The following is a 12,672-nucleotide window of genomic DNA, read 5'->3' as shown; positions in this document are numbered from 1 at the left end:
CTTCCATTGACTATTAACAAATCCAAATTTCTCAAGCCCTCAAGTAAAATTGTTTCTCTTTTATCAGTTCGGCTATGATTTAGAAATTGAGCAGGTGATATATATAGTGCTTCGTCCCTATTGGAATTAGCAAAAAGCACCATACTTAGGGCCTCATTATGATTGCGGTGAATTCGCATACTCCGGGCCGGCGGAAGCCAGCGCCGGCCCGGAGTGTGCGGATTCACCGCCGCAGCCACATAGAACACCCACCGCCAGATTAGGATGGCGGTGGGATTGCGGTTGGACCAGCGGCGGACGGCAGGTCCATCCGCCGCTGATCAGTGGGGTGGGGAGGGCTATTTGGTGACGGTGTCTGCAAGACACCGTGAGCCAAATTAGGATTTGCACGGAGACATGCTTTTCCGCGGCGGCTTTTCCGCCGTGGAAAAGCATGTGGACTTTGACTTTTGGGGGCCCGTTGCGGGCCCCCAGGGTGTCGGGGGGTGGGGTGTGCACATGGGGGGTACCTATGGTACCCCCCAACATTTACATGCACAAAGCGGCAGGCACCGCGTGGTGCCTGACGCTTTGTGCATGTAAATGTAATACATGCATTTTTAACATTGCGGTGGGTGCTGCTTGAAGCAGCACCCGCCGCAATGTTATTAATACAGGATGTGACCGCCAGGGTGGCGGTCACATTGTAATTTGCGCGGAGGGACCACCGCTACCCCTGCGGACGGTCCCTCCACCTCTGGGGTGGCGGACAGACGCAGGTCCGTCCGCCATCCTAATCTGCCCCTATGGTTGGAAACCTTAGCATTAAGGTCACCAACCAACAGCAAATTCTTACATTCTGAATTTTCCAGGATAGACGAGACAAAGGCAAGCAGGTCTTTTAGTAAATGTGTATTGGATATGCCGGGTGGAATGTATGCATTTACAATTAGAAGGGACTCAGAATAAACAAAATCTTTCTCGCTCTCTAACTTAATTGCCTGAAATAGGTTAGAGGCATGGAGGAGTATTTAATATATCCATTTGTGTTTTGATCTAAGCAGAATGGCAATGCCTCCTTTCGCATGTCCCCTGCTCGCCGGGAATAGGACGGCTTAAGGCGGCTCAGCACATAGTAGTCGTCAATGGAAAAAAAGTTGGTGTAATCCAGGACTCTTGAATACATATTATGTCGGTATTCTGTTCCTTCAAAAATACCAATTCGTTTTTGTTTGTGCTAAGCCAGCTGTGTTCCAGGAGATCAGTTTAAGTCCCTTGCTAGGAAGAGTTCCCAAATCTGAGGCCAACAGAACTTTTTGCACTGAGAGCCCCTGTCACCCAAATCCATTTCTTATTTTCCTCGTCTACAGTTAATGCTTGATGACTTGTATCCTCTGGTTGGAGGGAGACTCTCTTTCCATCCTTACCGAAAGAGACCTGTAATATCCGTTTTCTCTCAAAATGTAGAGAATCAAAAGATGATAGCTCTAGTATGGTGGGAGACTGCCAATTAACAGGCTCTTTTTCAGGAGTTTCCTCCTCTTTAGAGACCAGAACGCCGATACCACAGCATTGTAATTCATCAGAATTTGTGATTATTAAATGGGAAGTCACCTTAGAACCAAACACCACTCTGGCTCCCCCAAGATTGCCATATTTTAGAACTTGAACCAAAGCCAAATTGCTGCTCTGGATCATTTGTAAATTGTATATTTCAGCAAAACAGCTAAAGAGATAAGACCTATTCATACATAGCTCATTATCAAAAATAAAAACTAAATCCAACAAAAGAGGTACAGGAGGCAGAAGGCTAACATGAGAGTCTCCCATAGACAAATTGCTAGGATTATATATTCCAATAGCAGAGGAAAATAGTACAGCGTTAGGACTCAGACTACATTTTGCCCCCACAGCGGTACTTAAATGTAAAATAGTAGCTTCTTGTGACACCGGGATTGCAGAACTAGAGTTCAGCGAAAGTAAGCTAAAATCCATTGGAGAAACTTCCACTTTAACTTCTTCCCTCTTCTGATTATTTAGAGCAGGGATCAGAGGCAAAGGTAAATTTATATCATGGTCGAAACTGAGTTGTTTTGCCCTTTTCTTCTTAATCCTCCGGATTGTTCCCCTTTTTGTTTTTGTTTTCTCCTTTCTACCAGCAGATTTTCTTTCATTTTTCGAGGTCTTTTCTTCTGGAGAAATATGATCAGTTTTTGGTTCCTCCGTAGTAAGATGAACAGTTTTATTAAGCCCTGTTTTTTTAAAAAAGTTGGAAAACTTTGCGCACTAAATTAATTTTGTCCTTTTTTGTGATCAAAAGGGGCGATTTATCAGGCAGCGACACAGGGTCCTCAGGATCAAAGAATTGCAGTAGAGATAAAGGCTGAGATTCATCAAATAAGTTAGCAATTTCTTTATCCTTATGTTTTGAGGAACCAAGGGGCATGCCAACCTGAGTACCAAAATCACAATAGTTCAGATAAGAAACAGAGCAGGTTTGAGTAGATTTCTTTTGGTTCAAATTTGGTGCGGAAGGAGTAGAGGAGGGATCTCTAAACAAGGGTTAGCCCTATTAGAAAGAGGAAGGGAAACTTCACTGTTAGGCTGTGTATGATCTGAAATTATTGATTTCATTGACAAAAGTGAATCCAAAATATAATCTGCTTACGGATCTTCCCATAAGAGCTACAACCAATGATAAAACTCTTTCCAGGCAAAACAAGGATTCAGACATCAATATTTTGTCATCAGGACACTTATTTAGAGGATTGGAACCCAGAGACAAATCGGGAGTAATAGATGCTCTTGAACTCATTGAATCCGCTCCTTTAGGCATACTACTAAAGAGTCGCATTTTAATAGAAGGACCCGGAAGATGATCTTGAGAGGTTGAAAGATGCGAGATATTAGAGATACGAGGGTTAGGTGATTGTGGAACTCTCGAGGAGCGATTTAAATTAATATTTACAGCAGGGAGTGTAAAATCCTCCAGTACCAGGCTTTCCACTCGCGGAACATAAAGCAATAATGGTCTGAGATACGCTATTTTCAGTAGAATGAATAGTATGAACTTCACATGGAGAATCTTATGCTCTAACTTCAGGACTTCCTACATCTCCTCCCGAGGCATTCTAATTCCAGGAGAGGTTGTGGTATCAGAGGTCTGTTTTCCACTTTTTATACTACCTTTTGGGAAGGAGTTTCGTCTTGGGCTCCATTTTTGCATCCTTATTTTGACTTATCTCTTTTTTAGAGAAAAATTTGGAAATAGTATTAAATCCTTTAGAAGTATTTATCTGTACTGACTTGTTCCTCAGAGGATTGGCTTTGTTTTTTTTACACTCTCTTCTAAACACCAATTTTCCAGAGTGCAGTTTTTTTTGTGGTCATGACTCTCAATAAGATTCAGATTAAATCTAGCTAGAGGATGAGGGCCTTGACAAACTTCAGATTCGATTTTCCGGGTTCCACTGGATACTCTCATGCAAAACTGCTAGGACCCCTCCTGGGCTATCCTATATCCCATCCGCTAAACCACCTCTACCTTCCAATGCCTCACGTTGGTATAAACTTCCGCTGTCTTACCACTTCCACACACCTCACTTCGGACCTAGCCCAGACCGGGCTGGGCAGCTTCTATAGACCTCCTAGAGAGACTCTCCGTTTTAGCCAATTATAGTCACTACAGCCGGTAGACTCACAACAATGGCAGGCAAGCCTCGAGGCCCCCATCTCCAGGTGCCTACTGGAAAGAGAAAACTTGGTGCGTCCTGGCTCCGCCTCTGGGAACAGGCTCAGCTCCCACCTCTCGTGACCTCAGCCTAGCCATTTGAGCAAGAAGTACCAGGCTTAATGTAGGGTTTTGTGCAAACACCCACCATTAGAGGAAGAAAAGGAAGAACAGTAAGATGCGAGGTGGGAAAAGGTGGGCACGGAGGTGAGCACTGGGTGGTCGCATGGCTCGCAAGCCGCACTGGCCTAACGCTAGCCGCTTCCTCGAGGATGATTATACTGCAGCTCCGGCCTCCAGTGCTGCTACTGGTGCTGGCGCTGTTGATATCCACACACCCCACGCCTTTAAGAATCCCTGGTTTGAAACAAGGAAGAATAATAGAGTAACGGAACCCACGCTCCTGCAGCTACGAAAAGGAGGGGGGTGCAGGCCGCAGTCTCCTGCCTAGTTCTCTCCCTAAGTTGAGTCCTTGGTCCGGTCCAGTCCGGTCCCAGGGCCTACAGACTGCCGCCGCACGCACTACTCACTGTACGTTGTTCACCACTCACTCCCCTCCAATTTAGTCTTCAGGGCCTCAGGACAGGAGCACTAACCAAATGCTGTACGTGGCTCTCCGCTTCCCGCTGCTAACGAGCCACCACTGAGTGGAAACTGCAGGAGTACAGACAGAGGGTCAGCGGGGAGAGCCACAGCCACCCTCGACCCCGACCATGAAGAAGTCAAGCGCCATGAAAAATCCAAGCGCTGGGGCCAGGGCTGGGGCAGGGAAATCTGGGGTTGGGAAATTGAAAAGTTAAAAAGTTAGGATACTCGGAGCTCAGGACTGCTCGCCGCTCGCAGCGTTGCCAGCCTCGCCACTGGCGTCAGACAACAGACGTCACTCTCGTGATGCAGCTGAACTCCGACTTGCAGATCTTGGATTGTCTCTTTTTAAAACCCGGTGACTGGTAGCGGCAGAACTCCAGTGATGGCTACCAACTTGTCTGTTTGGGCTCTTTACGCTCTTGTTGTCCTGGGGCTCGTTCCAGAAGATCAGTCAACTGAACCTCAGAGTCAATCTGGTTGGTGAAGGCAGGAAATTGACTTTTCCCCATGTCAGGAGTTTCAGGAGTTGCAGGCTTAGTCCCAGCCTCGCTAGCCAGAAGTGCAGTAGGTGCTGTCTTCATGATGGTGCAACCTCTCTTTGTGCAGATAAAAGGCAGCATGGCAGTTCTTCTTCTGTCCTTTTCTCTTCTCTAGAGTGAACTGAAGTGGCAGGTTGCCAAGGGGGGCATACTTTTCTCAAAGTGCCCTGAAGGGACCATGCAGTCACTAGCCAATGGCCTATTGGGTCCCCCATCTCTAGTGAGGAAGTTACTGTTATGTGTGGCATCTGGGTGTCCCGGAGTGCCCCATTTGTGCCCCCTTCAAAGAGGTACGACCCTAGAGGTGTGGCTACCAGTGGGCTGCACGCATATGGGAAAACCAGTTTGGATACAGGTTTCACTTCTTTAGGCGCTGTCTTCTAATAGTCTGTAGTGACAAAAGGAATCCTGCTCAGAGATGTTGCTACAAGCAGCCCTTCAAAGGCAGCTTCATCTTTGAAGCCTGTCTTTTAGGCTAACCCTGAGTGACCTCACTCTGTGGCAACTGCCTTTGTTCCTGGGCCTGGGAGTTATTCATACATCTTCCCAGGCAGTGAAAAACCCATCTATGTGGCAAAGCCTTTCTGAACCACTGTACGTTGTGGAGAGCAGAGTGTCAACTTTCTGAAAGTTGTTAAACTTTAATAATGACTTGAAATCTGGCCTGGGCATCAGGTCAGATTTAATCCCACAATTAATTTGATACCTTACTTAACCTTGTGAGATTGTCCCATTCTGAAGATAGTCTGTCTGGGGTGCCAGATGGTAGCCCTGTGTTAGCCAATGGGGTACCTATCCTTTATCCAGCAAAATGACAATTTAGAAGTGCTGCTGTTAAGACATATTAAACATCATGTGCCTTATTTATGTACATATTGCTCCCTGCTATAGTGCGCAATAGGCCTTCCTTAGAAGAGACTTACATATATCCTTCAGGGAAGTGGTGATTTTGCCATTTGGTGTAATAATAATGTCAAACTGGCAGTGTAAAACAATGTCCTCTCAGTCTGCAGTGGTAGGCTGGGGTCCATTTTCCCCCTATCACATGCAGGGTGGCATAAACAGTGCTGCAGTTCTCTGTGAACACTCTACCTTACATGCCATTGGTAACCTGGGTACCATATTTGTGAGGTTTTGCCATAGGGCATCACCGCAGGCCGTTCTGCTGCGCTGCCCTATGGCAAAAGTAAAAGGCAGGAGTCTGTATTTTTGAGATACAGAGCATTCCTGTCCTTTCCCCTGTGCCGGTGCTTGCCTGTGCTCATTGGACACAGTGCGCCAAAGCAAGCACCTTTCCACCATGGTGCAAGGGTGCCTGTGTTGCAGGAATGATTATTCTAGTGCAGGAAGGGAAATCTTTCTGCACAAAAAGAATCCCAAGAGGCTTTTTCCTCTTCCTATTTGTGCTGCAGAATGTGTGCCTCCATTTTGCCTCCCCTGGGGAGGTGTATATTTTTGGCGCTTCCTCTGAGTTTTGATTTCTCATAAATCTGGGACAGTGTCAAAAAGCCAGGGATGTTGCTGGGAACACCCCCAGGAACACCCATTGCACATCCTTTTAATGCGAAAACATTTTGAAAAGGAACGATATTTAAGAGGCAGCATTATGCCAAAAAAGTGGCTTAGTGCTGCCTTGAAGATATGGCGCATGGAACGTCACAAAAAGTGACATTCCAGCGGCGCAAGGAGCCTCATAAATGAGGCCCTTTGACTGGGCTTTTGTGATGAAGCTTGGCTGTTGTTACTGCCCAATGCTTAGGGGCTTTCACTGGCCATAATCACACATCAATGCCAACATGTTAAAACAGGAAAGCAGGAGATTTTGAAAAGAATCAGGAGAATGTATTTTCCCCATTAACTTCCAGTGCAGCAGAGTCAATTACAGACTAGAGAGAGAAAATTAAGTATTTTTTGACCTCAAAACCAGGATTCTCTCATTTGAATCAGGTGATTTGGCAAATATAATCAAAGGTCGGTAAGATAGGTTCCAGTATTCCTTTATCCTGGAAAACTAGGTGCGGTAATACTGGGCCAGTCAAGATCAGGCAGAGTGGGATTTCAGACAATAATTTCACTCTGCCTGACTCATAATCACAATTAGAAATTGGGTTTCTGGTTGGCAGAGGTATGCAACCTGTCCATGTAGGAACCACAATCCTAGTCAGGGTAAGTCAGATACAGACCATAAATTATCCTGAGCTCACCCTCTGGTAGCTTGGCACAGTACAGGTAGGCTTAACTGAAGAGGCAATGAGTAAGGTATTTGCACATAGTAAAAACACCACAAAACGACTCAACACCATCTTAAAAAGATATATTATGATTGTATAAATAAAACAAGACCAAAATGACAAAAATATGCAATTTTATATATTAGGTGAAATTTGCCCATAAAAGCGGAAAACTCCAACTATGGGTATTTGTTTGTGCTGGACAGGGACAAAGTCACACGTTCAGGCTGACTGAGCTGTAGTGCAAGCCGGGTACAGGAACCCACTTGGGCCTGCTGAACACAGTACCTTAAATCCTCCTGCTTGGTCTGTGTGGTGTGGTGTTGCTTTGCAGGCTTGGCGTTGCTTTGCATTTGTCCCAGGGAGCTGTGTGAAGAGACTTTGTGGGGCTTGACATCACTTCACCTCAATCCCAGGTGGTGTGCGCCAAGGCTTTGTAGGGCTTGGCTTTGCTGTGCATAGGTTTCAATTTACTTGCATCTGTGCTGCAAGCCTTTGTGGGGCTTTGTGCTGCCCGGCGTCTATTCCAATGAGGCAGGCAGCTATGCTGCAGGGCTTTGCGGGGGGCTTCACATTGCTTTGTGTCGGAACTGATATAAAGGACCACAGAGGGCAGAGCACCCTAGGCCTATTTCCAAGGGTACCACCTGTAACACTTGGCAGGGCAGACTCACAGATTGCAGAGTCCAGGTGCAGGAGCAAGTTCATTGGAAGTTTTCCGCGTACTTGAGACCTCAGAAAATAGGAGACCAGTCAGCTGGCCCTTGCAATCATTCTGAGTTCTGGGTTGTAGAGAAGCAGATCTAGTCCTTTTCACTCTGAGAGAAGAGGGCAGCAGGCACAGGTCAGCACAGCAAAACAAGAGACCAGCAGAGCAGCAGTCCTTGTAGCAGCACAGCAGCTCTTCTTCCTGGCAGAGTATCCACAGGTCCAGATGTGTTCTAAAGTTATGGTGTCACAGCTCCAGTGTTTTAAACCCAGTTGTGGCTGGAAAGTGAGGAGAGAATTCAAAGAAAGCTTTGAAGTACACAAAGGTCCAGACTGCCTATGGGGCGTATGTAGCCCTTTGTGAGTGGACAGGGTCAACCTATTCATGTGTAAGTGTCAGGCTGTGCCCAGCTCCTCTCTCTGATTCTTCCAGGAAGATTAATTAGACACACCTAAGCTCGTTTTGTATGTGGCTGTCTACATAAATACACAAAGTCCTGCTATCCCCCAACCCAGACTTAACAAAGACAGGAAGCAGGTACCAAATGGCTAACAGGAGGGAATGCTAACTCGTAAAAGTGGCATTTGCTAAAATGTAATTTAAAATCCAACTTCATCATAAGTTGTCATTTTTAATAGGGAGTCCAGTGACACCAAACTTTAAAAGTCTATCTCTTCGCAATTGGGAATTACACTTAAAAGATGTAACAAGGTAATCACAATGTTATTCTATAGAAGAGATAGGCCTTGCAGTAGTGAAAATCGAAATTCTTCACTACCAGGACATGTACAACTTAAAAGTACATGTCCTACTTTTTAAATGTATTTCACCCTTCCCTCTGGGCTATCTAGCTCATACCCTGGCTTATATCATTTAAAAAGGAAGGTTTAGGCCTGGCAAGAGATTTCACTGGCCAGGTTGACATGGCAGTTTAATACTGCACACACAGGCTCTGCAGTGACAGCCTGTGACATGTTTAAGGGGATTCTTAAATGGGTGGCACAATTAGCGTTGAAGGCCCACTAGTAGCATTTAATTCACAGGCCCTACATGGAGTGACTTTACTAGGGACTCATAAATACATTAAATATTCCAATTGAGTATGAGCAAATGTTACCACACTTAGAGTAGTGAGCAGATGAACTTTAGAACTAGTTACCAGTGGTTAAGTGCTCAGAGTCCTAAAGCCAACAAGAACAAGGTCAGAAAAAGAGGAGGAGGAAGGCAAAATGTTTGGGGAGACGCTTTAGAGAGGGCCAGTTTTTCAACAATAATGTTTCTATTTTATACAAAAGGCTGTACAACTGGCTTTATGCTCACGCTGAAGTGCAGTTCCTTTTAGGAGTTTCATATCAACTCTTTACTTATGATGTGTTATTGTAATTTGTCACACTGAGGGTCCAGATGAGGATGAATTGCCCTGCTCTGGTCAGCAATCACCACAATTAAAACCGTAAAATGACCTATGATAATTTTCTCTTTGCAGGAAGTAACCTTGGGCGCCAAAAAAGAAAAAAGACAAGGTCAGGCAGCAGTGGAGGGGGACACAAAAGGGAAGTAAGGAGCATGTAGAAAGATGTTGGGAGGAGCCATCTTAGAGGAGTGAATCACCTCCAGGACTGGAGCAGCGCGTCCGGAGAGGTAGTAGCCCCACAGAGGAGCAGGAGTAATTAATTACTGCAGACAGAGGATCAAGGCTTCATAGACCATGAGAAGGAGGAAGTCAGGAGTCAAAGTTCTGCTGCCTTCCCCAAAAGGGCCACCGGCATGACTCTTCACCCAGCCAAGCCCCTGGAGGAGCTCAGCCTACACAGGTGTGTGACTGCTTCTGGTTTCCCAAAGGGAAGGAAGATGGGGTGGCTGGAGAAGCGGGAGTGGTTTTATTCAGACTACTTAGCACTCATCACATCGTCTTAGGAAAGAAGGGGAATTCTTGACTTTGGAGCACTCTCCCAACCACTTTTTTTTCCCATAGCACCCCGAGCTCAGATTTACTTGTGTTGTGTTCAACAAACCCCTACCGCCGCTAAAAGGCATTTCTTGAATGTAGCCCTTCGGGGCTTGTTTTCTATTGTTTTCTTTGTTTTTCTTTTTTTTATGATGGGTTTTGATGTAAAGTGGCAATCTGGAACAGAGTCTCCTTTGTTAAATGAATATGATGGTTTTATTCCAGATGAAAAGTAATCATGTTCCATGTACTGCTTTGTGGGTGATATAAAGCAGTTTGAAGATGAATCTTCTGGGAACTGGGAACCAATGTAGGGCTCTCAAGTCAGGTGGGATGTGGGCTTGTGGCTTTACATGTAGGAGTAGTCTGGCAGCAGAGTTCCAAATCCTTTGTACTCTTTTCATAGTTGATAAATATAATCCATGATAGAGGCCCTTAGCGGAATTAACTTTAGACAGTGCATAAGAGATAGCATCCTGGGCCTTGTGAGGAAATCTTAGGTGGGGGAAGATACGTTGCATAGTTTGCCTGATAATGAAGCTTGATCTTGCTATTTTGTCCACTTCGGGCCTTCATTAACAACTTTGAGTCCATGGTAATTCCAAAGTTTTTTACTTCCTCAGATACTTTAGGAAGTGTGGGTCACAATCTTTCCACTCGCCACATTTGAGATGATTCAGTTTTGGAAGCATTCAATTTGAGAAGCTCAATGTCATCCACAGAACAACAGCTTTTTCATGTTTCTAGGCTTTCCAGTTTCAGGAATATTAGTGTATCTTCTGTATAGTTATTATGGAGGTGTGATGAAAAGAAAATGTTTCTCTATTCTGTCTGTGCACTGTTTCATGTAAAGTTAGCATTAGCTGCATCATTTCATGTTTAGTCACCATTTTGAAGCATGCCACTGACTGCTTATTGTCTCCTGGTAAAGCAGGAGGTGGAAAGTTGAATTTCTCCAAGATTAGGTCTTACTCTGCTAATGAACGCACTGTCTTATTAGTGCATACCTCTCCCACTAGAACAAGGTTTTCTCCCACTAGTCTAGAGGCAGGCACGACCAGGATGGCCTTGGCTAAGGGATACCGTGTGCCTGGCCTCAGAATCAAAACTCATCTTATTGTACTTCTTTGTGTTAGCTGCACCTGCTCGAAAAGTTCCATTAGGAGCGGGTCTTTCCCAGTGCTGAAAATGCACATAATGTATCACTATGTCTGCTGATGCCAGTCCTCTCTGCAGCACCCCTAAGTGACTGGGCAGACGGGGCTCCACATGAGTGTATCCGAATAAACATATCCTTGGTTTGTATTCTCTACTGTCTGACCGACTCTTCATTTGTATGGAAGGCTGATAGGTGGTCGTGAGTGACCAGGTTGGCCCTAATCGGGTCATTTCCTTCAGTTGGCGCCTGAACAGGGACTCCACCGGGTGACCCATCCTCGCCGGCAGATGGGTGGGGAGGTCGCGGTCATCGCCGGTTTGGACAGGCAGACCAGGGATTCCTGCACACGAGATTTCCTGAACTCGCAGCTGCCCCGCCTGTCTGGCCGGTAGGTGCCTCGCTCAGAGGACATCCCGACTGGGGTCCTGAATGGTGAAACCCTTGGATCTGACCGTTTGGTCCGAAGAGTCGGTGGGGGAGAATACATTTGTTTGACCGGCATATATCAGGTAAGTGTTTTTTGTTTTTTTGTGAATATGGTACCATTTTGGTTTGTCTTTGGTATGGTCTTAGTACCGATTTGGTTGCAAGGTGTTTGTGAACACTTTGCCAGGCAACATAACAAATTTGACTTACTTTTGAAAATGCCTGGGTTCAGCTGGCTTTTGGTTTCCTGTTGTTGTTGTTGTTCCGCTGATGCTGGACTGGAAGAAAATCAGCCAATGCCTCCGGAAAGCACTCCGAATTTTGATATGTATGTGAAGCATGGCCTTTGCCCTATTATATTTAGTATGCTTTGGCACAAATATTACGAAGGGCAATGCTGAGTTGCAGTGGCCTTTGACGGGCACCTTTGATGATCAAAAAAGTACTTTTTTACAGGATAAGTTGTTTGCCAGAAGAAGCAGGCCTTACAAGTTTGATTCCCTCAGAACATGGCAAAAGGAGGTTAAACAGAGGCGAATGAAAGTGGATAAAGAGGCCCAGAAAAGGAGAATTCAAACATTGACTCAGAAAGCTGTGGCGCATGAGAGAGAGAAACAGGAGATAGGGATTGAACGTGAAGATCGGAGATTCGGGTTACAGATTGATAAATCTCATGTGGCCCAAGAAGAAAATGATATTTTTGTGGAACAATTTATAGATACTCGACACCCACCTCCGTATGCCCCGTAGAGGTCATATCCTGCTCTTCCCCCACATGCCCAGCTACACGGTTCTTCTGCCTCTGCTGCTTCTGCTTCTGTTATTGTTGATCAGACTGCCTTGGCCACAGCACCTACTGTCCTTTCCTTGCCCTCGCCATCTGTGGCAACCGTGAATGTCAGTACCCCTGCTTCGCCTAATGTTTCAGCGACCTTTTTGCCAGATACAACACCAACAACGCAGTCAGCAGGAACATTGGTGCCTGTTACTTCTGCTGCTGCTACCACTATGTTCTTGCATCCCCCAATATCATTGATTAGTGTTACACCAGTACGTAGGCATGAGGAGCCAGACTGAACAAAATATAAGGAACGAATGAGATGGCATTAGTGTGGTCGGATGTGGGAGATGATGAGAAGAGGGTGGTGGCTAATCAGGCTGCTCAGTGGGCTCAAAATCTCATTTACAGTGTGGTGATGTGTGGAATATAATGAAAGATTAGGAGCCTTATGTACAACAGCATGCTCTTAAACATATGTCTGTGACCCTGATTGGTCTTTGGGAGCAGTGTTTTAAAAACGTGGCACCATGGATTTTAAATATTGAAGATCATGCATATGTCACTAATATGGGGCCGGGTCAG

This window comes from Lissotriton helveticus, chromosome 4_1 (genome assembly GCF_964261635.1).
Source record: "Lissotriton helveticus chromosome 4_1, aLisHel1.1, whole genome shotgun sequence".
Taxonomy (NCBI): Eukaryota; Metazoa; Chordata; class Amphibia; order Caudata; family Salamandridae; genus Lissotriton; species Lissotriton helveticus.
This window is presented reverse-complemented; position numbering follows the sequence as displayed.